Source organism: Oryctolagus cuniculus, chromosome X, assembly GCF_051225735.1.
Source record: "Oryctolagus cuniculus isolate XC-2025 breed Fujian yellow rabbit chromosome X, ASM5122573v1, whole genome shotgun sequence".
Taxonomy (NCBI): domain Eukaryota; kingdom Metazoa; phylum Chordata; class Mammalia; order Lagomorpha; family Leporidae; genus Oryctolagus; species Oryctolagus cuniculus.
The window spans coordinates 118,494,999-118,517,247 of NC_142888.1; the positions used below are offsets into that span (position 1 = coordinate 118,494,999).

Consider the following 22,249-nt stretch of genomic DNA (forward strand, 5'->3'; position numbering starts at 1 on the left):
TATGGTAGGTTTTAAACCTATTTGTCTCATAATTTAGTATAGAAGGTGAAGGCAGATCCTTAGTGGAGCATCTAGTTTCTCGCAAGAGAAGAACCTGTGCTCATATGGTGCAGCAGTTAAGCAACTACTTGAGATGCCCACATCCATTATCAGCATCATTAGGTTTGAGTACCAGCTCTGTCTTCCATTCCAGCTTCCTGCTGTTGCCTACCCTGGGAGGTAGCAGGTGATGGCTCAAATACTTGAGTCCCTGCCACCCACATGGGAAACCTGGATTGAGTTCCCAGCTTTTGGTTAGGCCTGGTCATGGGCTATAAAAAGCAAGTATTATCAAATGATTGAGTATCTATGTGGCAGTTATTTTTAGCATACTTTTTTTTTTACAGTTTCAGTAACTTTGAAATTTTAGGAAATTTCTTTAAAATTTTATTAATTTAAAGAGAACAGATTTCATAGGTACAGTTCTAAGAAGATAACCATACTTCCCTCCCTCCTCCTTTCCTTCCCTCAATCCCCTTTCTCATTCCTTTCTTATTTTCTTTAGTTTTTGCAAAGATATAATTTCAAAAACGGAATTTACATTTTCTTCTTTTGCTACAGATATTCATTTCTATAAAGGTTGTACCCATTCATATTCCTACAAATAACTTACAGAGTTTTATATTTCTCTGTTCCTGTCCCAGAACAGTATGTTTTTCAAACATTTTTATGTTTTTCAGTATGATAGCTGAGAACTAGTACTTTGGTATACCTTTAATTTGTGTATCTTATGCATAAGTTTGGCATATTTTCACATAATTAAGTTGGAGGTTATCAGAGAAAATTGGCGTTTTCTAGGGAACTACCTCTTGATGAGGAGAACAATTTTACTTTCTACTTCTATAGCTAAACCTGTACTGGACTCAATGACCAGTATCACAGAAACTTGGGGTATAAATTTCTGAGAAGAGGTCTAAGAAGTATTTTTTAGGTCTTTTCCAGGCTCTTGGGTTACAAGTTAGTATTAGAATAAGGAATATAATGCAGGATTTCTGATAACCTAGCCAGAACTCAGGCTCCATCTTTGGTGCTTGCAAAGACAAGGGTTTTGGAGCAATGAAGTGAGAAAAAAAACTTGAGCATTTAGAGAGATGAATAAGCCTGGGATTTTATGATGAATGAGGTTGGGTGAGGAGCAATGGCTTGCTTATAGCAGCCGTTTAGTGAATATACTAAAAAGAAAAAGTAGCCGTTTTAGACAGAGAGAAAGAGAGAGAGAGAGAGTTGTAAGCACAGTAATGGCCTCTGACTCACAGAATTCTGAATCTAATGGTCTTTCAGGGTTTTAAGAGAGAAAGCTAAGACAAAAGGAAAAACTGCCACAAGTGCTACTTACAGGACTGCAGTGTATAACTATACAATTTGTGTGCTGCACATACATACCTGGTGGGTAAGGGGTGGAATTTAGCCTGCGTTCTGTTTGCCTTGTTATGAGCCCATAGGGCTATGTAAGACCATAGAGGGTTTTCAGCTCTGACATATCCCACATGAGAGGATACTTTGCTTCTTTGTTAACCCAGAGTTGTCTTTGTCCAATCCATCTATCTAGAAAGAGTAACTTTCTTTAATTTGCACAGAAGTGCTGTGTAGGCTAGTGGTGATCTTCTAGAGTTATGTAGAACAATGCTCTTGGTAATGAGCATGGGTCCCCAACTACCTTACTGGGTCCTCCAGTTTTCATGATGTTCTAGGAATTGGACCCAAGTTACAAGGCTATGTAAGGAGATCACAGGGTATAGACATGCTAGAGATAGATTTCAGGAGAGAAGGAAATAATTTGATATCATATAAACATACTAAAATATAATTTTCATCTAGCTTGAATGTTAATGAAATTATTCCAGTGTTAAGAAGAATTATTTTTCTGTATCATCAAAAATATGAGGGACTATTCACATGAATATGCTTCATAGTTAATAGGGAACATTAAGACTCGATTCTATTTGGTTTTTGAGCTGCTCTTATTGTAGTGCACTTTGGGAAGCCTCTTCCTGAGTTGAGAACCTGAAGGAAAGCCTATGTCTCATTACTAAGGGTAACATAATTGAATGCTATATTGTACAGATATTATATTCTTTGTAATGAGTTGAATCATTTTTGTGTAAAACATTTACAACAAAGGTTTACTTCCTAAGTTTACGGATTACCTTTTTTTTTTTGACAGGCAGAGTGGACAGTGAGAGAGAGAGACAGAGAGAAAGGTCTTCCTTTTGCCGTTGGTTCACCCTCCAATGGCCGACGCGGCCAGCGCACCGCGCTGATCCGATGGCAGGAGCCAGGTACTTCTCCTGGTCTCCCATGGGGTGCAGGGTCCAAGTAATTGGGCCATCCTCCACTGCACTCCCTGGCCACAGCAGAGAGCTGGCCTGGAAGAGGGGCAACCGGGACAGAATACAGCGCCCCGAACGGATTACCTTTTAAGATAAACAAGTCCCCACTAGCATTCAATCAAAAAAGCAAAGCGAAACAGGAGACACATAACTTTAATGAAAGCTATATACTTTGAAATCATACAAAAAAAGTATAGTGTTTAATTTCTGAGCAAGTGCGCATCCAGTTATTACATGAATAGTTTTAAGGACAGTGCTGATAACCTATACTCAGACAAATACAGAATGACAGCCAAGAATGAAAGCTCTAACCTGTATTTTCTTTGGAAATAACTGTAATTTCACTGAAAATGAAGAGAGCATTGATTTATGTGAGTGTTTTGAACAATATCCATCATTTGGTTTTGTTCTGTTTTTTATCTTTTGATCTGGATGGTGATCCATTGAATTTTATCATTGTTGCAAAATATCTGTGAGAATTTATTGCTTATAGCAATAAAAAGTAATTACTCCTAGATATAACTTTTGATCATGGTTAATGTTAGCTATCTTGTTAATTTTCATTCACCAGAATAAACTATGTGTAAATGTACTTGGCATTCCACTAAAAACACAAAGCTAAACAAAAGAACTTTGAAATTTTGTCCATTATTTCAACATTTAATTCTTTTTTATAAGATTATAAGGAAAAGTTTAGCTGTAATCCAATAATTTGCCTTTTTCCATCTTTTGAACCAAGTGTTGCTGTTCACCGATATGAGATCAAGCATATATCATCATATATCATAATGGTGTTCCTAATAGAATCATGCCAGCCAGTGCAGTGAGTAAGAAAATGAGGTGTGGTCCCCGAATGTTGCTTAGGGATCATGTGGGCTTGAAGGTATAGGGGTAAATGATGCTACGTCCCTATCCTCAGGGACATTGTGATTCAGTAACAGAGGACCAATATCTAATTCATGGTGACACACATCACAAGAAGCAAACAGAGGATAAGAGGATGAATAGAATGGAAAGAGTAGGAATTTTTATGGTCAAAATGCCTGGATTCCAGTTCTGCACCTTCACTTATTATTTGTTGATTTTGAGCAAGTACTTGTTCTCTGAGCCTCAGTTTTCTCATTTGTGAAATTGGAAGAATAAATATAACATCTATTACAGGTTATTATGATGGTTATGTAAGATAATCATTGTTCAGGGACATGCACTGGTGGGTGTTTGGCTTAGCAAATCTGAGTGCCAGGGTTTGAGTCTTTTGCCTGCTAATGTTCATTCAGGGATAGTAACAAGTGATGACTCAAATATTTGGGTTTCTGCTGCCCACAAGGGTAGATGCTATGAGTTCCTAGCTCCTAACTTCCACCTTGCCCAGCTCCAGCCATTGCAGACATTTGGAGAGTAAAACAGCAGATGGGGGAGCTCTTTCTGTATGTTTCCTTATCTCTGCCTTTCAAACACATAAAATAAATAAAGTTGATACATGTTCATCGAGCACATCCTGAACAAATGTCAGCTGTTGTATGTGATTATATATGTGTGTGTCTGTATGTGTTATGAATGTATATCTATATCTATATATATATATAATAAGTGACAACTATTATAAAATGATAATATCTGTATCTGTAGCCAAATAACAACTTAGTATACCTGTAACATCTAGGAAAATACTCAGACCCAAGTGGCTACTTCCCAGTTTCCTCTGAAAGACAAATTGGAAAATTCCCAAGTGGGAGGCTTCTGTAAACAATTAGACTTGCTCTAACATAATTTATCCAGATAATGTCACATAATAGAAATCCAGAGATTTCTAAAGCTGCCTGTGTGTTGTCATCTCTAAGGAAACTTTAAAATACAAATTCCCAGGTACAAACCCCCAAGATGCACTATGTAATTCAGTATTTTGGTAGTAGGATGAGGTACTGCATATCTAAGATTTAAAATTTTTTCTTTCAGTGATTTTTAGAAGTCATTTGTCACCAAGTGGCTACTTGGTTTCATCAAGGGAAGATGTTATATCAGGTGAGCCATGGTCTCTGTTATGGGTCTTCATTTGTTCTTTATTTTCATTTATTTCAAAGCCAGAGAGAGAGAAAGAGAGAGAAAGAGAGAGAAAGAGAGAGTTTTTCCATTTGCTTGTTCACTCCCCAAATGGCTACAACAGCCGAGGCAGGGCCAGACCATGGCCGGGAACCTAGAACTCCATCCAGGTTTTCCAGATGGGTGGGAGTACTTAGGCCATCTTCAGCTGCTTTCCCAAGTTCATTAGTAGGAAGCTGGATTGTAAGCAGAGCATCTGGGACCCGAGCCTGCACTCTGATATGGGCTGATTGTGTGTCGTGAAGAGTGGATTAATTCTCAGCACTACAGCACTGCCCCCACATTTATTTTGCCCTTATTTTAGCGATAATACCCTGTCAGTGCTACATCTAAAATATATCCTGAGTTAAATCCTTGTCATTAACTATGTATTCTGCTTCCAGCAGAATCAAGACAACTTCTTTCTCATGGACTCCTGTAAAGGCCTTTTTGCAGCTTTCCCTGCTTCCATATTTGCCAGTTTAAGTTCTCAACACAATAGCCAAATTTATAATTTAAAAACATAAATCATAACATGATTCTGCAATATATTCACATTACTATACCCACGTTCATTTCCATTGCCAATAGAGCCCTCCATGATCTGAGCTTTGTCCACCTTTTTGATGCCCTCATCCTATCATTTTCCATATTTTGGTCCCTGTCTAGTCAAGCTTATTCAATCTCAGAGAATTTTTGCATTAGTTGTTCCTTCTGCCCACAAAGTACGTCTACATAGAGTTTCCTGGTTTACTCCTTGTCATTTGGGTCTCATTTCAAATATCATTCTCTCTATGTGGCCTTTCCTAACTGCCCAACATGCTCTATCTTACTCTGCTTTATTAAAGTACTCATCACTATCTGACATCCTTAAGTATTTGTTTTAGTCCTTGTTATTGATTTGTCTGACCTTCCATTAAACTCATAATCACTTTCAAGTTACGAAACTTGTCTTATTTGGTGGTATACTTCAGCACCTAGTCCACTGCATGACTTTCTCTCTATTGCCTTCTTTGGCTATATAGTATCTGGAAGTATTTTTGATCATCAGAAGTGAAAATGCTAGTCTTTTCTGTGTTATTCTGCTAAAATCTAGACTATATTGATATATTTTTAGCATCATTCTCTGGAAGACACACTAAAGAATATCCAGAGGATGATATTCAGAATGGTGAAAAATGTGAATCTTACAGCATATAAGGAATGGGTCATGAAATTTAGATGTCTAATCTGGAGGAGGGCAGACTACAGAAAGCTGTATCAGGTTCAGGTTCAGGTTCATCACTATTCCATTATTCTTTTGCTTGCTTGAGCTCTCTTGCTCTCTCCCCAGTTTTTAATCATTGATGCTTCTAGTTGAGTTAGGGTTGAATCCAAATTCTTGGCCCTCTTTTCTCCTTATAATGAAAGATGTTGAATTCAGATGGAAATTAGGCTTTTGTCTAAATCCTCAGCAGAAAAATTGAGCTTCTAGGTGACCTTTTGAGATTTTATTTGTGCTGTACTGACACTGGTACAGTGCCCCACTGGGAGCTATATTACGATAGCTGCAAATGGTTGGAACACTCAATTGACAGTTTTTTTATTTAAATAAGGTATTTAAATGCATTGTATTACCTGATTTCCAATACATTGGGTTACAAATACCCCCACCTCTTCCTTTTACCATATGATTTAATATAAATCAGATTTATTTTTCCTAGAATCACTAGTCATGGGAACATCAATAGCTTAAGGGATTATGGTTTCAATTTAGTTTTGCAGAAAGTACTTTTCACTCTGCGTGTCCTTCTCTGGAGGTTGGTTTCTATTTTTGCAGTGAAATAGTTCTTGAGTGTCATACCTTTCTATAGAAGTAGCAAATATGGTCCTGTTGTTGAATTTGTTAGTGTGCCTTTTGTGACCTAGCAGTGCTGTTCTCTTTATCCTAAATCAAGATCTAAGGAGCATCTCCAAAGTCCCAGGAGTCTTGTGGAAGCTGTATCGTTGGTGTCCTGCCTTAACCGTTCAGAATCCTTGATTACTGTCTTTGAAGATCCTCCCTAACCAGTTTAATTTCAAATATTTCATTTACATTGAGCTGCATTGTGTTCCAAGAATAGTTTAGGTCAGGCCTAGAACAGAGTCACTACATTGGAATAAATTGTCTTTTTAGAACTCTCCAGTGAAAATATTTTTATCTCATGTGGACATGATAGCACTCTAGGTGGACCTATAAGTGGTAGTACTCTAAATAGACCTGTAATTTTCTCCTTCTCATTCTATCCTTTCTCAAAGGTGATATCACAGTTATGTTAGTATTATTAAAGATAATGAGGAGGTTGGGTCTGGAAAGTTATTTTTGTTGTTTGAAATGAAGCTGCTCTCATGTCGTTCACTAAATGGTTCTCACAGCTATTGAAGGTTGTTTCTCACATCCATTATTTTGTTAAGGGTTGCAAAATGATGATTCTTTTTTCTGATTCTCTCATTCCATCTGCATTTATTACCTGAGATTTTTCTAAAAAGGAATTACTTCCATTAATATCCATTTTATTATGTTTAAATATGTCTATACAGGAGAGTTTAGATGCCTGAATATTTATCATTACTTCAGACTAAGGGACTATTATTCTAACAGCTACCAGTGGTGACCAGTAACCTGGGGGAGGGGATGTTAATTGTAATTTTGTATGTATTTAATGCATTCAAGTCACTGCAGTCAGTATTCTTAATGCTCATTAGGTGCTCCTTCATGTTGATTTCTGAGTAGAAATGGAAATTTCCATTAGGTGTCTAAGCAGGTAGGTCAAATCAAATGTTCATGGTGTCAGCTCCTCAAATCTGTAGTCCATATGATGAAAATGAACTAGAGAGACCAGACGACCAATGATATGAGCATGTACCAGATAATTTTTTTACTGCAGCATGTAGCTGTGTCTTGGGGGTGGTGGTAGCAGGGAGGTGTAAAGAAAGTAGAAAATCTTATGATCCCAGAATCAGAGAGGTGGTTTAGAAACTGCCTCCTAGGAGCTGGCACTGTGGTGCAGTGGGTTAAAGCCCTTGCCTGAAGCACCGGCATCCCATACAGGCGCTGGTTCTAGTCCCAGCTGCTCCTCTTCCAATCTAGCTCTCTGCTATGGCCTAGGAAGGCAGTAGAAGATGGCCCAAGTCCTTGGGCCCCTGTACCCACGTGGGAGACCCAGGAGAAGCTCCTGGCTTCTGGCTTCAGATCGGCTCAGCTCTGGCTGTTGCAGCCATCTGGGGAGTGAACCAGCGGATGGAAGACCTCTCTCTCTGTCTCTACCTCTCTCTGTAACTCTGTCTTTCAAATAAATAAAATAAATCTAAAAAAAAAAGAAACTGCATCCTACAAGGCTCTTCCAAAAGAAGGAATTGTGAGAGAAGTGGCCTCGTGACAGCCCCTTACAAGATTGCCTATTTTGTCATATTCCTGAGGGAGTCATATGATGATCTATGAAGACATAGCTCAAACTGTGGTTGGGCCTTTCATATGTGGCTTATGTGGAGACACAGGAGACACAAGATTGCCCAAGTTTCCCAATACCTGTTATCAGATTAAGGATGTTTCTTGCTATACCTAATTTTCTGAGTTTTTTTTTTTTTTTAAAGATTCACTTATTTTATTTGAAAGACAGAGTTAGGGAGAGATAGAGATCTACTGATCTTCTGTCTGCTGGTTCACTCCCTAAATGACTAGAATGGCTGAAGCTGGGCCTGGCTAAAGGCAAGATCCTGGAACTCCATCTGGGTCTCCCATGTCAGCGGCGGAGGCCCAGGAACTTAGAACATCTTCTGTTTTCCTGGCACATTAGCAGGGAGCTGGATTGGAATTACAGCAGCTGGGCTTCGAAACAACACCTGTATGTGATAATGGCATGTAGGCAGCGACTTAACTTGCTATGCCAGAATGATGGCCCCCCCTAAGAGTTTTAGCATGAATGGCGTTTTATCAAATGTTACTTTTTTCCTCAGTTGACATGAGCAGGCTTTTTTCCTCATTTAACCTGCCACTCTTTCTATCTGAAATACTCTCCTTCCTCTTCACTTTTTCTAACTGACACCCATTTATCTTTTGGTATTCAACTTGGATTTGGCCACTAGATTTGAAGCCTTCTAAGATATATCTTCCCCAATTAGATACTGCTTATCTACTTCCACAATCCTCACCACACCTCTATCAAAGTTTTTTAATACTCTGTATTGTAATAATTTGATTTATTTCTCTGACTTGCCCATTAACTTTGGAACTCTTCAAAGGCAGGGATCATGTCTTATCCTTTTTTATATCATTTGTGCAAAGATTGGCTTATAGGAGGCACTCAACCAGTGTTTGTGCAATAAATTATTCATCAGTCAACAAATAATTATTAATCATCTGTGTTCTAGGTTTTTTGAAGAGGAGATAATAAGTATTATGAAACAGGGGACTGAAAAGCCTGCAGATGGCAGCATCAATGATTTCCACTGAACAGAGTTGGAGAAAGAAAAGGGCTAACATACAGAAGACTTTCCAGGTATTTTAATTTCTTGTTTTCAGTGCATTCATATTTGGAAATGTATTTTTTGACAGGCAGAGTGGACAGTGCGAAAGACAGAGAGAAAGGTCTTCCTTTTCCATTGATTCACCCTCCAATGGCCACCGTGGCCAGCGTGCTGCCACCACCGCACCGCGCTGATCTGAAGCCAGGAGCCAGGTGCTTCTCCTGGTCTCCCATGCGGGTGAGGGCCCAAGGACTTGGGCCATTCTCCACAACACCGCCGGGCCAGAGCAGAGAGCTGGACTGGAAGAGGAGTGCCGGGACAGAATCCAGTGCCCTGACCGGGACTAGAATCCGGTGTGCCAGCACCGCAAGCGGAGGATTAGCCTGTTGAGCTGCGGTGCCAGCCCTCATATTTGGAAATGAAGTGATAAATTCAGACAGGTAGACATAGTAAGTGGGAAACTAGAACTAGGATTCCAACTTAAGTCTGATCCTAAAACCCATATTCTTTTTGTACAACTTCATGTATCTCTTGCTCCTTGGAATAACTGCGAACCTTTGGCTTTGAAATGCCAGAAAAACAGACATCCAAGTTCAAGTGAAAGAAACTCATCAAGATGCATGAGGAGAGGCTGGCTTTTTGATGCAGAGGGTTAAGCCATGGCTTATAGCACCAGCATCCCATTATCATACTGCTGGTTTGAGTCCCAGATGCTCTGCTTCTGACCCAGCTCCCTGCTGATGCATCTGAAAAGAAAATTACAATCCCTTCTCACCCATGAAAAAAGATGCAAACATGAAATAAAATATTATCAAGTTAAATATAGAAACATATAAAATAGATAACACATCACAATAAAGTTTGGATTATTCTAGAAATAACCAACAATAATGTTGGCTTAACATTTAGAAATCAATTGTAATTTGTCAAACTAACCAACCAAATGAGAAGATATACATATGATCATCTTAATAAATTCTGCAAGAGCAGTTGATAAAATTTACTATTCATTTATGCATAATTTTAAAATAAATTCACCAAACTAGGGATACAAAGGGACTTCTTTAGGGGCTGTTGTTGTGGCATAGTGGGTAGAGCCACTGCCTGCTCCACCAGTATCCTGTATGGTCACGTATTCATTCCTGAGCTGCTCTACTTCAATTCAGCTCCCTGCTAATGATCTGAAAAAAATCAATGGAAGATGGCCCACCCATGTGGGACTGCCACCCACGTGGAATACCTGGGTTAGGCTGCTGACTTCTGGTTTCATCCTGGCTCAGCACTGGCTGAGAGTGAACCAACAGATGAAAACTATCTCTCTCTGTCTCTCTCTTTCTCTGCTTTTCCCTCTCTCTATAACTGTGACTTTCAAATAAAATGTAATGTATTGAAATGAAATGGAAATTTTGAGATTCGATGATTGTTTATAGCCCTTCTCTCTTCTGTTGAAGAACAGTGTTTTTTTTATTCATTGTATTTGTTGAACACTTTTACTTAGCGTAGGGTTAAATTTATGATTACTAAATAAACAGAAAGCAGATATTTGTAAAAATTAAGAGTGAGAATGGGGGCCGGTGCCATGGCTCACTAGGCTTATCCTCCGCCTGTGGCACCAACACACCGGGTTCTAGTCCCGGTTGGGGCGCTGGTTCTGTCCTGGTTGCTCCTCTTCCAGTCCAGGTCTCTGCTGTGGCCCGGGAAGGCAGTGGAGGATGGACCAAGTGCTTGGGCCCTGCACCTGTGTGGGAGACCAGGAGGAAGCACCTGGCTCCTGGCTTCGGATTGGCACGGCACACCAGCCATAGTGGCCATTTGTGGGGTGAACCAACAGAAGGAGGACCTCTCTCTCTCTCTCTCTCACTGTCTAACTCTGCCTGTCAAAAAAAAAAGAGTGAGAATGGGAGAGGGAGGAGGAAGAAGGGTTGGAGCATGGACATGAGGGGGAGTAGGGTGGGAAGTATCACTATGTTCCTAAATATGTATATATGAAATACATGAAACTTGTATAACTTGAATAAAATTTAAAAAATTAAGTGAAGAAAAGAAAATTTTAAAAAGAATGATTTAATCAGACTGCTTAATTTGTTATAATGAGTATAGATTTACATATTATTTATAGAATTAAAAACAAATTAATTGAGAAAAGATTTGACTTGCAGTTTGCTATTTCACTCAGTAGTTTATAAAAATGTTTAATTTTTATATTTGTGAATATTTAATTTTTCCTTCTGTTATTGATATCTACTTTCATTCCATTATGGTTATAGATGATAATTCATATGATTTCTATATTTTAGAATGTACTGAGACATGTTTTTTGATCTGTCTTGGAGGATGCCCCATAATGGTTATACTAGTTTACATTCCCAACAACACTGTGTTAGGGTATCTTTATCCCCACGTGCTTGCTTAGCAGTTGTTATTTTTTGATTTTTGGATGATAGTCATTCTAACTGAGTGAGGTAAAACCTGATGGTGGTTTTTATTTGCATTTCCCTGATGGCTAGTGATCCTGAACTCATTTTCATGTGTCTGTTGGCTATTTATATTTCATCCTTTGAAAAATACCTGTTCATATCTTTTTCCCATTTCTCTTTTACATGAATATATTTTTTGAAAATGTTTATTTATGCAGTAATGACTTACAAAATAAGAATTTCATAGAGTTATTCATGGAACTATATGTGAGATTATGGTAATAAGAAAATAGAGCTTTCCAAAAATAAGTGCTATTTTATGTCATTGTATCTTTCTTTTAAAATCATAGCATTATTGTCACCTAGGCAAAATGCTGAGTCCTTGGAGTGGGCATTGTGGCACAGCAGGTTAGCTGGCTTAGGGCACTCAGTTCCCATATTGGAGTCCCAGTTAGTGTTCTGGCTACTTTACTTCTAAACAAGCTTCCTGCTAGTGTGCCTGGGAAGACAGAAGACAATGGTACAATTACTTTCATTGCTGCCACCCTAAAGGGAGACAATGATGGTGTTCTGGATTCCAGAGTTTGGCCTTGCCCAGAGCTGGTTTTTGCAGGTATTTGAGGAGTGAACCACCTTTGCACATTTCTTAACTGGATTGTTTGTTTTGTTGTTGTTGAGTTTCTTGAGCTCTTTATAAATCCTGGATATTAATCCTCAATTAGATGCTTAGCTTGCAGATATTTTTCCCTGTCTGTTGCCTCTTAACTTTGTTAAATGTTTCTCTTGATGTGCAGAAGCTTATTAGCTTGACATAATCCCATTTGTGTATTTTTTGCTTTTATTGCCTGTTTCTTATCCAAAAAAAAAAAAATCTTTGCCTAAGCAAATGTCATACAGATTTTCCCCAATGTTTTCCTCTATTAATTTGATGGTATCAGGCCATACTTTTAGATCCATTTTCCATTGTAAGTTGATTTTTTCTTAAAGATTTATTTAACTGAAAGAGTTACACACAGAGAGGAGACAGAGAAAGCGTGAGAGGGAGAGAAAGAGGGAGATGCTTCCTTCAGCTGCTTCACTCCCAAAATGGCTGCAACAGCCACTTCTGGGCCAGGCTGAAGCCAGGAGCCAGGAGTTTCTTCTGGGTCTCCAACATGAGTACAGGAGTGCAAGCACTTGGGTCATATTCTGTTGCTTTCTGAGACACATTAGCAGGGAGCTGGATTGGAAGTGGAGCAGCAAGGACTCAAATCAGGGCCCAAATGGGATGCCAGCATTGCAAGTGGTAGTTTCACCTGCTGTGCCACAGTGCAGGCCCCGTGAGTTGATATTTGTAAAAGGTGTAAAGTAGGGGTCATGTTTCATACTTCTGCATGCAGAGATCTAATTTTCCCAACTCTGTTTGTTGAAGAGACTATGTCCTTTCTCCAGGGATTGATTTTAGCTCATTTGTCAAAGATAAATTGGTTGTAGTTGCCTGGATTCATTTCTAGGATTTCTATTCTGTTCAGTTGGTATACATGTGTATTTCTGTGGCGGTACCAAGCTGTTTTGATTATAACTGCCCTGTAGTATGTCTTGAAATCTGGTATAGTGATGCCTGTGCCTTTGTTTTTGTTAAGATTGCTTTGCGTATTGGAAGTCTCTCACATTTCCATATTAATTTTAGGATCATATTATCTAGATTTGAAAAGAATTTCCATGACGTTTTGATTGGGATCACATTGAAACTGTTAATTGCTTTGGGAAATATGGATTTTGATGGTAATAATTTTTCCAATCTGCAAACATGGAAGTTTTTTCCCATTTTTTGTAGCTTATTCTATTTCTTTCCTTAATATTTTATAGTTTTCACTGTGAAAATGTTTCACATCCTTAGTTAACTTTATTCCAAGGTATTTAAATTTTTATAGCTATTTTGAGTGAGACTCAACTTACAAGTTTTTTCTCTGCCATGGTATTGCTTATGTATATGAATGCTATTGATTTTTGTATGTTGATTTTATATCCTGTGGCTCTCTTATAAGTTCCCGTAGTCTCTTTGTGGAGTGTTTTGTTTCCCCTATATATAGGATTATATCATCTGCAGACAGAGATAATTTGACTTCCTGCTTCCAGTTTGTATCCCTTCGGTTTGCTTGTTCCTTTCTTCCTTCCTTTATTTCACTTCTTTTTGGTCTAATGGCTCTGGCTAAATTTTCCATAACTATATTGAATAGTAATGGTGAAAGTGGGCATCTTTTCCCATTCCAGATCATAGTGGAAATGTTTCCATATTTCCTCGTTCAGTGTGATGCTGCCTTGAGTTTGTGTATATTGCTTGATTGTGTTGAGAAATGTTCCTTCATTTTTTTTTAAGATTTTATTTATTTTAGAATTAGAGTTACAAAGAGAGGGAGAGACACTGAGAAAGGTCTTCTAGCCATTAGTTCATGCCCCAAATGGCTGTAACAGCTGGAGCTGTGCTGATCTGAAGCCAGGAGGCAGGAGCTTCATCCAGGTCTCCCATGAAGGTGTAGGAGCCCAAGGACTTGGGCCCTCTTCTACTGCTTTCCCAGGCCATAGCAGAGAGCTGGATTGGAAGAGGAGCAGCCAGGACTTGAACTGCTGCACATATGGGATGTCAGCACCGCAGGAAAAGGCTTAACCTACTGTGCCACAGCACTAGCCCTGGAATATTCTTTCTGTACATAATTTGCTTAAGGTTTTTATCATGAAAGGATATTTTATCAAATTCTTTTCTGCATATATTATAATCATATGGTTTTTATTAATCAATTTGTTAATGTGATCTATCACATTTACTGATTTGCTGTTATTGAACCATTCCTACATCTCTGGAATAAATCCCACTTGGTCCAGATGGATAACTTTTTTGATGTATTGTTGGATTCAAATAGCTGTATCCTATTGAAAATTTTTGCATCAATGTTCATCAGGGAGTTTGGAATGATTCGCTTCCTTTCAGTTGTTTTCAATATTTTAGAAGAATTGAGATTAGTTCTTCTTTAGAACTTTGGTAGAATTCAGCAGGATCTGTCTTGTCCTGAGTTTTTTGTTGTTGGGAGGATCTTTCTTACTGATTCAATCTCAGTCTTGTTTATTGGTCTATTTAGGTTGTCTGTCTTCATGACTCAGTTTTGGTAAGTTGTATGTGTCCTGAAATCTATCCATTTCTTGTAGATTTACCAATTTATTGTGATATAGGTGTTTGTAATAATTTCTGATGGTTCTGTTTATTTCATTGGCATCAGTTGTAACATCCCCTTTTTCATGTCTGATTTTATTTTTTGGGTCTTCTTTTTTTGGTTAGTTGGTCCAATGGTTTATCAATTTTTAAATTTTTTTTTTGAAAAACAGGTCTTCATTTACCTGATCTTTTGTATATTTTCTTAAATTTCAAACTCATTTATTTCTTTTTCTATGTTTAATTATTTCTTTCCTCCTACCAATTTTGAGTTTAGTTTTTTCTTGTTTTTCTAAGTCCTTGAGATGTGTTGTTAGATCATTTATTTGATGCATATCCAATTTCTTTTTTAAAGATTTATTTATTTATTTGAAAGTTAGAGTTACACACAGAGAGAAGGAGAGGCAGAGAGAGAGAGAGAGAGAGGTCTTCTATCCACTGGTTCACTTTGCAATTGGTCACAAAGGCCGGAGCTGTGCTGATCCGAAGCCAGGAGCCTGGAGCTTCTTCTGGGTCTGCCACGCAGGTGCAGGGGCCCAAGGGCTTGGGCCGTCTTCTACTGCTTTCCCAGGCCATAGCACAGAGCTGGATCGGAAGTGGAGCAGCTGGGAGTTGAACCAGCGCCCATATGGGATGCTGGCACTGCAGGCTGCGGCTTTACCTGCTACACTACAGCACCAGCCCCCCAGTTTCTCGATGTAGGAATTAATTGCTATAAACTTTCCTCTTAATGTTTTCACTTATCCCATTAGTTTTGGTATGTTGTGTTGTCATCTTCTATTTGTTTCAAGGAATTTTTTGATTTCCCTTTTGATTTCTTCTATGACCTGATGTTAATTCAGGAACATGTTGTTTCTATGTGTTTTTATATTTTCTAGTTTCCTATGTTGTTTTTTTTAATAATTTTTAAAAATTTGCGTGCATTTCATAAATACAACTTTAAGGACATATTAATTCTCCCCACAATACCCACCCTCCCCACCGCACTCCTGCCTCTCGTCCTCTTCCCTCTCCTGTTCCCAGTCTCTTTTTTTTACTAAGATCTATTTTCATTTAACTTTATACACAGAGGATTAACTCTATTCTAGGTAAAGGCCTATGTGAACAAGTGTGAGGTTGTCATGAATAATCTGGAGAGATATTTCCCTATAACTAAGAATAAATGCTTTCTAAAAATTAAAGGAACTACATTTTAACTATATTCGTACATAATAACACAAAACACTTATATTTGTTTATTTTAAAAAGTTATTTTATTTGAAAGGGAGGGTAAAAGAGAGAGAGGAAGGAAGGAAGGAAGGAAGGAAGGAAGGAAGGAAGGAAGAAAGGAAGGAAGAAAGGAAGAAAGAAAGGAAGGAAGGAAGAAAGAAAGGAAGGAAGGAAGAAAGGAAGGAAGAAAGGAAGGAAGGAAAGGAAATGAAAAGAAAGGAAAGAAAGCAAGAAAGGAAAGAAAGAGAAAGAAAGGAAGGAAGGAAGGAAGGAAGGAAGGAAGGAAGGAAGGAAGGAAGGAGAAAGGAAGGGAGAAAGAGAGAAAGGGAGGAAGGGGAGAAGGGAGGAAGAGAGGAAGAGAGGGAGAGAGGGACAGAGAGAGAGAGAGAGAAAGAGAAAGAGAGAGAAAGAGAGCAAGAGAGAGCAAGCTTCCATCCGTGAGTTCATTCCCCAAATGACCATGGTGGCCTGGCTGGAATCCAGGAACTCCTTCGGGTCTCCCACATGGTACAGGGGTCCAAGAAATTTAGCCATCTGCTTTCTCAAATGCACCAGCACCAGGGAAATAGATTGGAAGCAGAGCAGCTGGAATGTGAACTGGTGTTCTGATATGGGATCTGGCATCACAAGCAAAGGCTTAACCCACTGCACTACAAGGCCAGCACTGTTTTTATTTATTACAATAAAAATTATGGTAATATTTATGGGTCTTTTGTCAAAATCAGTGTTCTTTGGAAATCATTTAGTATGGTAAATCAGGATTTTACCACTAGATGGCGCATGATAAATATGAGTATTCATGCTAATCGGTCAGTAGAGAAAATTGAGGGATTACAGTCCTGATTGTCAGTACTTTTAAATATCTATGAATTTTAGTTTTAAATTTAATCATTCTGAAATGAATATTTTTCTGAAAAGATTTCCTTTTTTGTTTTCTGAATTTGCCTTTTAATTTTTTTGTTTGTTTAGTATTTCAAGCCTACAGAAAAGTTTATAGAATAACAATGTGAACACCTACCTACTTTCATATATTTGATGCACATTGATTGATCATCATCATTACTACATTTGTTTTATATATCTGTGTATATTATTTTTTATCAATTATTAAAGAGAAATTTTAAGAAATTATGGTCCTTCATTTCCCAATACTTCAACATTTGTCTCATCAGAACAAGTCCACCATCTTGCATCATCATGCTAAAATATATTTTATGTTGCTCTAATATTACCTTTGTATAGCAAATATCCCACAACTGTTCCCAAAATGTCTTTTGTAGCTTCATTATCTATCCAGGATCTATTCAAGGACTACACATTGCATTCAGTTTTCATATCTCATTTTCTTTAATTTAGAACAATATCCTAGCTCCCCCTCCCTTCTAAAATATTGCAACGAGAATTTTTAATTTAAATTTAATTTAAATCTTCTAGAATATTTCATAGTTTAGATTTATCTGATTGCTTCTTCATGATTACATTCAGTTTAAATATTTTTTTGTCAAGAAGTGATATGAGCTCCCCATTAAATCACATTAGGAGGCAAATTTCAATTTGCTTTATTATTGAGAACACAAGATTTAATCACTTGCTTCAGTTGGTGGATGACAAATTTCTCCATTGAAAATGTACTTTTCCTTCTTTTGAAATTAAGCTGTAACCTAGGAGTAATACCTTAAAATCTAATGAATATTTTGTTTCCAAACATTCCACCCACTCAGGTATTACATTTTATTTCATTCTCTATAAACATATAAACTATTATTCTTTTATAAAGAAGATATTTTTCTCCCATCACCACTCTTGTTCCAATATTATGGGCTTGTAAATTCTTTTTATTCAGTGTTTTATAATTAACTACTATTATTCTTTTTAATGTTAAAGTTGTACTAAATTTGGCTAGTTGGAGCCCTTTCAAGTCATCTCCTATGTCTCATTTGATAGGTTCTCATCCGTTTGTGTGTGATCCCTTGCTGTATGATTGACACATGATGTTTCAAACTCACATTGTACTTTTCCTGTGCCAAATACGGAATCAGCTATTTCTCTAATAAACCTGGGTTTCTTTCCATGGGGAGTACTGTTTAAAAATCAACATCTTGACATTATCTGTACTCATTACTAGTGGCATGCCATACTCATTACCACTGAGGTATCACTGCTTCCTTTCAGTAGACAGACTTAGTACATATTTTAGAAAATCATGAGTTTATACTAATACCTCCATTTCAAATCTGTCTCCAAAAATTTCTTTGGGATTCCCTTCACTTTCTCAGGTTCCCTAGCTGTATCTCCTTTATCTCCTTTCTCCCATAGTGAGTACTGTGGTTGCATCAATGCATTTACACATTTTCTCTAACCATACAGTGTCCATGTGTTCCCTGTGATACATAGTTTTACAATTTACTTCTCCAGTAATGTGAAAAATTAGATTTTCTGGTTACACCCAAGGGTGACATTTGTTAAAAATGCAAATTTCTGGGGTTGTGCCTAGCTTAAAGATAAGAATTTTTGGAAATAGGACTCTGTAATTTCCATTTAACAAAATTAACACTACAGGTGATATCAGAAGAACTCTAATGTTTGTGATGGAATGAGGCAATTAGAATCATGGGCTTTAGGTAATAAATATTGGTATCTTTTTTTCTGTTACTTAATCTTGGTTTTCTTAGCTGTATAATGGTTATGATAATACTTAATTATCTGGTACATAGAACAGTACATATAATAAATGAAACAGTACATATAATAAATGAAAAACATAAAAAAATGAAAAACATAAAACATAAAACAGACATATAATAAATGAACAATGATTGGTACCAATCTTTTTCTTTCTACTTTCTTTTAGTATAAAGATACTGAATTTGGTTATATTTCCTATCTGGTGAAATTTCTAAAAACAAATTGTGCAACATTGTATAATTCTGAATGGATGAGTTTGTGAAAATAAAAGTAAAAATATTATAAAAACTACCCTAAAGAGTAAATATACATTATCACATGAGATGTATAATTATATATTATATATTAAAAGTTAAATTTATAATTCTTTACTTCTTCTACCCACTGGGAGTCCAATAATATATCAGGGCATATCATATAACAACTCTGATTATAAATGTTACCCACATTTAATGAAAGATAAATAAATAAAATATTTCTATATTGCAACATGTACACATTATTAGATTATGAACTTTTATATGGGGTTGGACTATGCTTTATTCACTTTTATAATCCTGAGCCCAGTGTGCTGAGATCCAGCATATATTTGCAGGGTTTATGAATGGTTCTCTTTCTCTTCTTTTACATATCACGTAACATTGATCATTTTAACTACTGTAAGTGTACAGCTCGGTGGCATTAAACACATTCATGTTAGAGCAGGGGTCTACTGACAGCATTGCACTAAAGCTGGGTACCGTCTCTGTCTTTCACTGTGGAATGTCCTTTGAATCAGAATTCTTCATCTGACGACCTTATTATTGAATTCCTGACTTTCTTTATTATTTACCTAGGGAAAATATATTGAACAACAAACTAGTAATGCTCATCATTGGAGACTAGACCTTTTCAGTGTTCTCTGATGCCTAGTAGGACTACTGCAGGGAAAATAATTATACTGTTGCTAGGAGACGGGAGAGCCAAAAGCCCATGGTCTTGTAGGGGTTTCACTGGAAATCAAGACAATTTAAGTGTATTTTAGATTAGAAGTTCAGCTATTAAATTCCTTCTATGATGAGCATGTATATTTTAGCATGTGATATATTTTATGATTTTATGTTTTGAGAGCATTTTTGAAAATAATCTGAAGGCATTTTAGTTCTTTCCTCAGGGCTAATCCCTTCTTCAGAGCACAGCTCATTTTCAAGTGGCTGTTGCGCTGCTGCTTTCCCTCATCCCTTCAGTGCGACAGCCTCAGAGCTGGTGAAGAGAGAGAGAGAGCATGAAGCTGGTAAGTAGCTGCAAAATATTTTCTCAAATGCATTCCAGGCCTTGTTTTTTTTTTTTTTTTTTAAACAAGCAAGTGACATGCCTTTATGGAATAGAGTAACACAGACTGTGTAGGAATTTCTGATTGTAGTCAGTAGCATTACAAAAATGGATTATATTATACATATTTCATGATCACTTCTCTAGCTTAGAGCTTGCTTTTTAAACAGTGAATGAATTACTAGAAGGAAATATAGAAACTTCTCCTTGTTAATCCTTGTAAGATATTTCCCAAAATAAGATTCAATGAAGATGTTACTTAAATGAAAAATTGCATTCAGAATGATATCTCAGCCTAATGATGTTTGGATTAGATGTGACAAATGGGTTATGATTCCTGTTTCTTTCTCAGTATGTGGAAATATTATTTTGTAATGAAGAAATATTATTTTGCACGAATAAATATTATTTTGTAATAGATAATAGAATACTATGCCTTATTTCTTTATAATTAAGAAAATTGTGTGACTTGATATCTGTATGGGAAAGAAAATGAGGGAAAGAGCAGTCTATGATAGTATTTAACAGAGTGCTTCATGTGAGAGATGAACTGTGTTGAATGGGAAAAATAAACATTTGAATTTCGGTTGAAATATCATGAAAAAGAAATAATGAATATTTGAACTATGCCTTCATTTAAAAGTGCATTTGGATTTTCGAACTTCAATTTGTGCAGTAAAAGAATGCTCTTGGTCCTTCTTTTTTTCTGAAGAGGGATGAGAGAAGGATAGCAGAGATGCCTCTCAACAAGGCTTCTATGTTTATTTCGGAAATAAGCCTGCAAATGGATATGCTTTTGCATATCTGTTTCTGAAAAAAAAAAGAAAAAGGTAAAATGGTGCTTCTTTAATTTCTTTGGAATTCAGCTTGTTTTGACAGTTGAACAGGTGAAAAGAAAAAAGATAAGATTGATTGATTTTGAGTTAGATGAGAAAGCAGCAATCAGAGAAAACATGAGAATGAAGTAGCTTAAAAGAACATCCAGAATATGGGCCATTTTTCAAAGTTGAAAACATGCTGGTAGCATGTTTTGCAGGGGAGAAGGGAGAGAGTATGTTGAAGGCAAAGGGAGGGGCATCAAGCACAGCACTGCGGCAAAGAGAGTGACGCATCCAGGGACATGTGACCATTCTCTGGTGTAGTGAAGAAAATTTTCCAGGACTCCATCTTGTATAAGAAATTCTATCTTCATTAACATAAAAATAATGCTGTAGTCAATCTTTAGACTTAATGAGCTCATTTTGCATGATCTTCCATTAGTTTACAGTGGTAGGTTTTGTTTACTGTTGTCTTTGTTCCTAGGCTTTCATTTCTGTATGCCAGTGCTTTTATACGCGTGTTAAAATATGTTATTAAGATTATGTTTTCCCTATTATTATAAAATCATCATGCTAATTGTAGAAAATTTGTGAAAAATCTCATGATATAGAAATTACCCATAACCCTAGAACTGAGATAATTACTGTAAGTCTTTCCTTGAGCATATGCAAATAAATGAATAAAGATTATATTTTTATGGAAAATGAAGATCATATGTATATGTAATGTTTAACTGTGTTAATTAAACATATAAGCAATTTCCTATATTTTCCATATTTCACAAGAATGTTTTGAGTGCATAACTTTTAATTATATGTGTCTTAACTCTCCCATTATTGACTATTTATATGTATAATTTTTACTGTTATAAATAATTAAAGGTATATCTTTCCATATACATCTCTGAATGTTTTTCTGTTTTTCCCCCAGGATAAATTCATAGACATGGAATTCCTGGATCAAATGGTATGAAGCAGTTTAAGGTTTCTCCCTTTGCCCCAATACATATCACTTGATTTTTAAATCATGTGTGATAAAAATATTATGTTCCAGCTGTTTGCCTATTGGTTGTTTTTACTTATGGTGATGTTTTGTTTTATATTTTGCAGTTTTATATTTTTAACTATCAACATCTGTCAATTTTTGATATTGTGATCTGTTTATTTGCTCTGCTGAGCATAGTCACATGTTTTTTTTTTCTCTAGTCATGTAATTGTTTCATTTTTTACAGTTAACTCTTGAATCTATTTAGCATTAATTTTGGTATATGGTATAAAGTAGTATCTAATTTTGTGTTTTTTCCAAATAGGTCACCAATTGTATCAGCATCATTTATTGAATAATCCAATCTTCTTCCACTGATTTGAAATGGCAACAACTGTTCCCTTATTAGATATGGTGTAGCTTTCCACGAGTCGGCCATTTTCTCTCTACCCAAGATGGTGACATTCCACAATAGTACTCCTACCTTCTTCAAGCGTGTGGGCATCATGCTAAAGCATCATGTTTGTGCTTATGCCTTTCTAGAATCCTAGGCACATGCAGTTTAGCTTAGTGGTTTACAAAAATGGATACTTTTCATTTTAAATGTTTAATTTTTTTAATCTTTGTCGTGTGTTTTTTACAAATTAAATGAAGAAATACAAATACATAAAACTTCTGTTCCAGATGTGTTATTCCTCTTAGAC

At 36.7% G+C, this 22,249-nt stretch overlaps 1 long non-coding RNA gene across 2 annotated transcripts in view; it reads left to right on the plus strand.

Annotated features, from left to right (window-relative positions):
- The window catches only part of LOC103352047 (uncharacterized), a 292,499-nt gene that overhangs the window by 202,053 nt on the left and 68,197 nt on the right, over window positions 1–22,249 (plus strand). Inside the window, exons 2-6 of one of the 2 annotated variants that reach the window (XR_016228063.1) lie at window positions 4,326–4,391; window positions 8,838–8,965; window positions 19,573–19,704; window positions 21,492–21,527; window positions 21,871–22,217. This is a non-coding gene — a long non-coding RNA (uncharacterized LOC103352047). Of the gene's footprint in view, window positions 1–4,325; window positions 4,392–8,837; window positions 8,966–19,572; window positions 19,705–21,491; window positions 21,528–21,870; window positions 22,218–22,249 lie in introns of those variants that run through there. The other variant, XR_011385473.2, reaches the window with a different exon arrangement.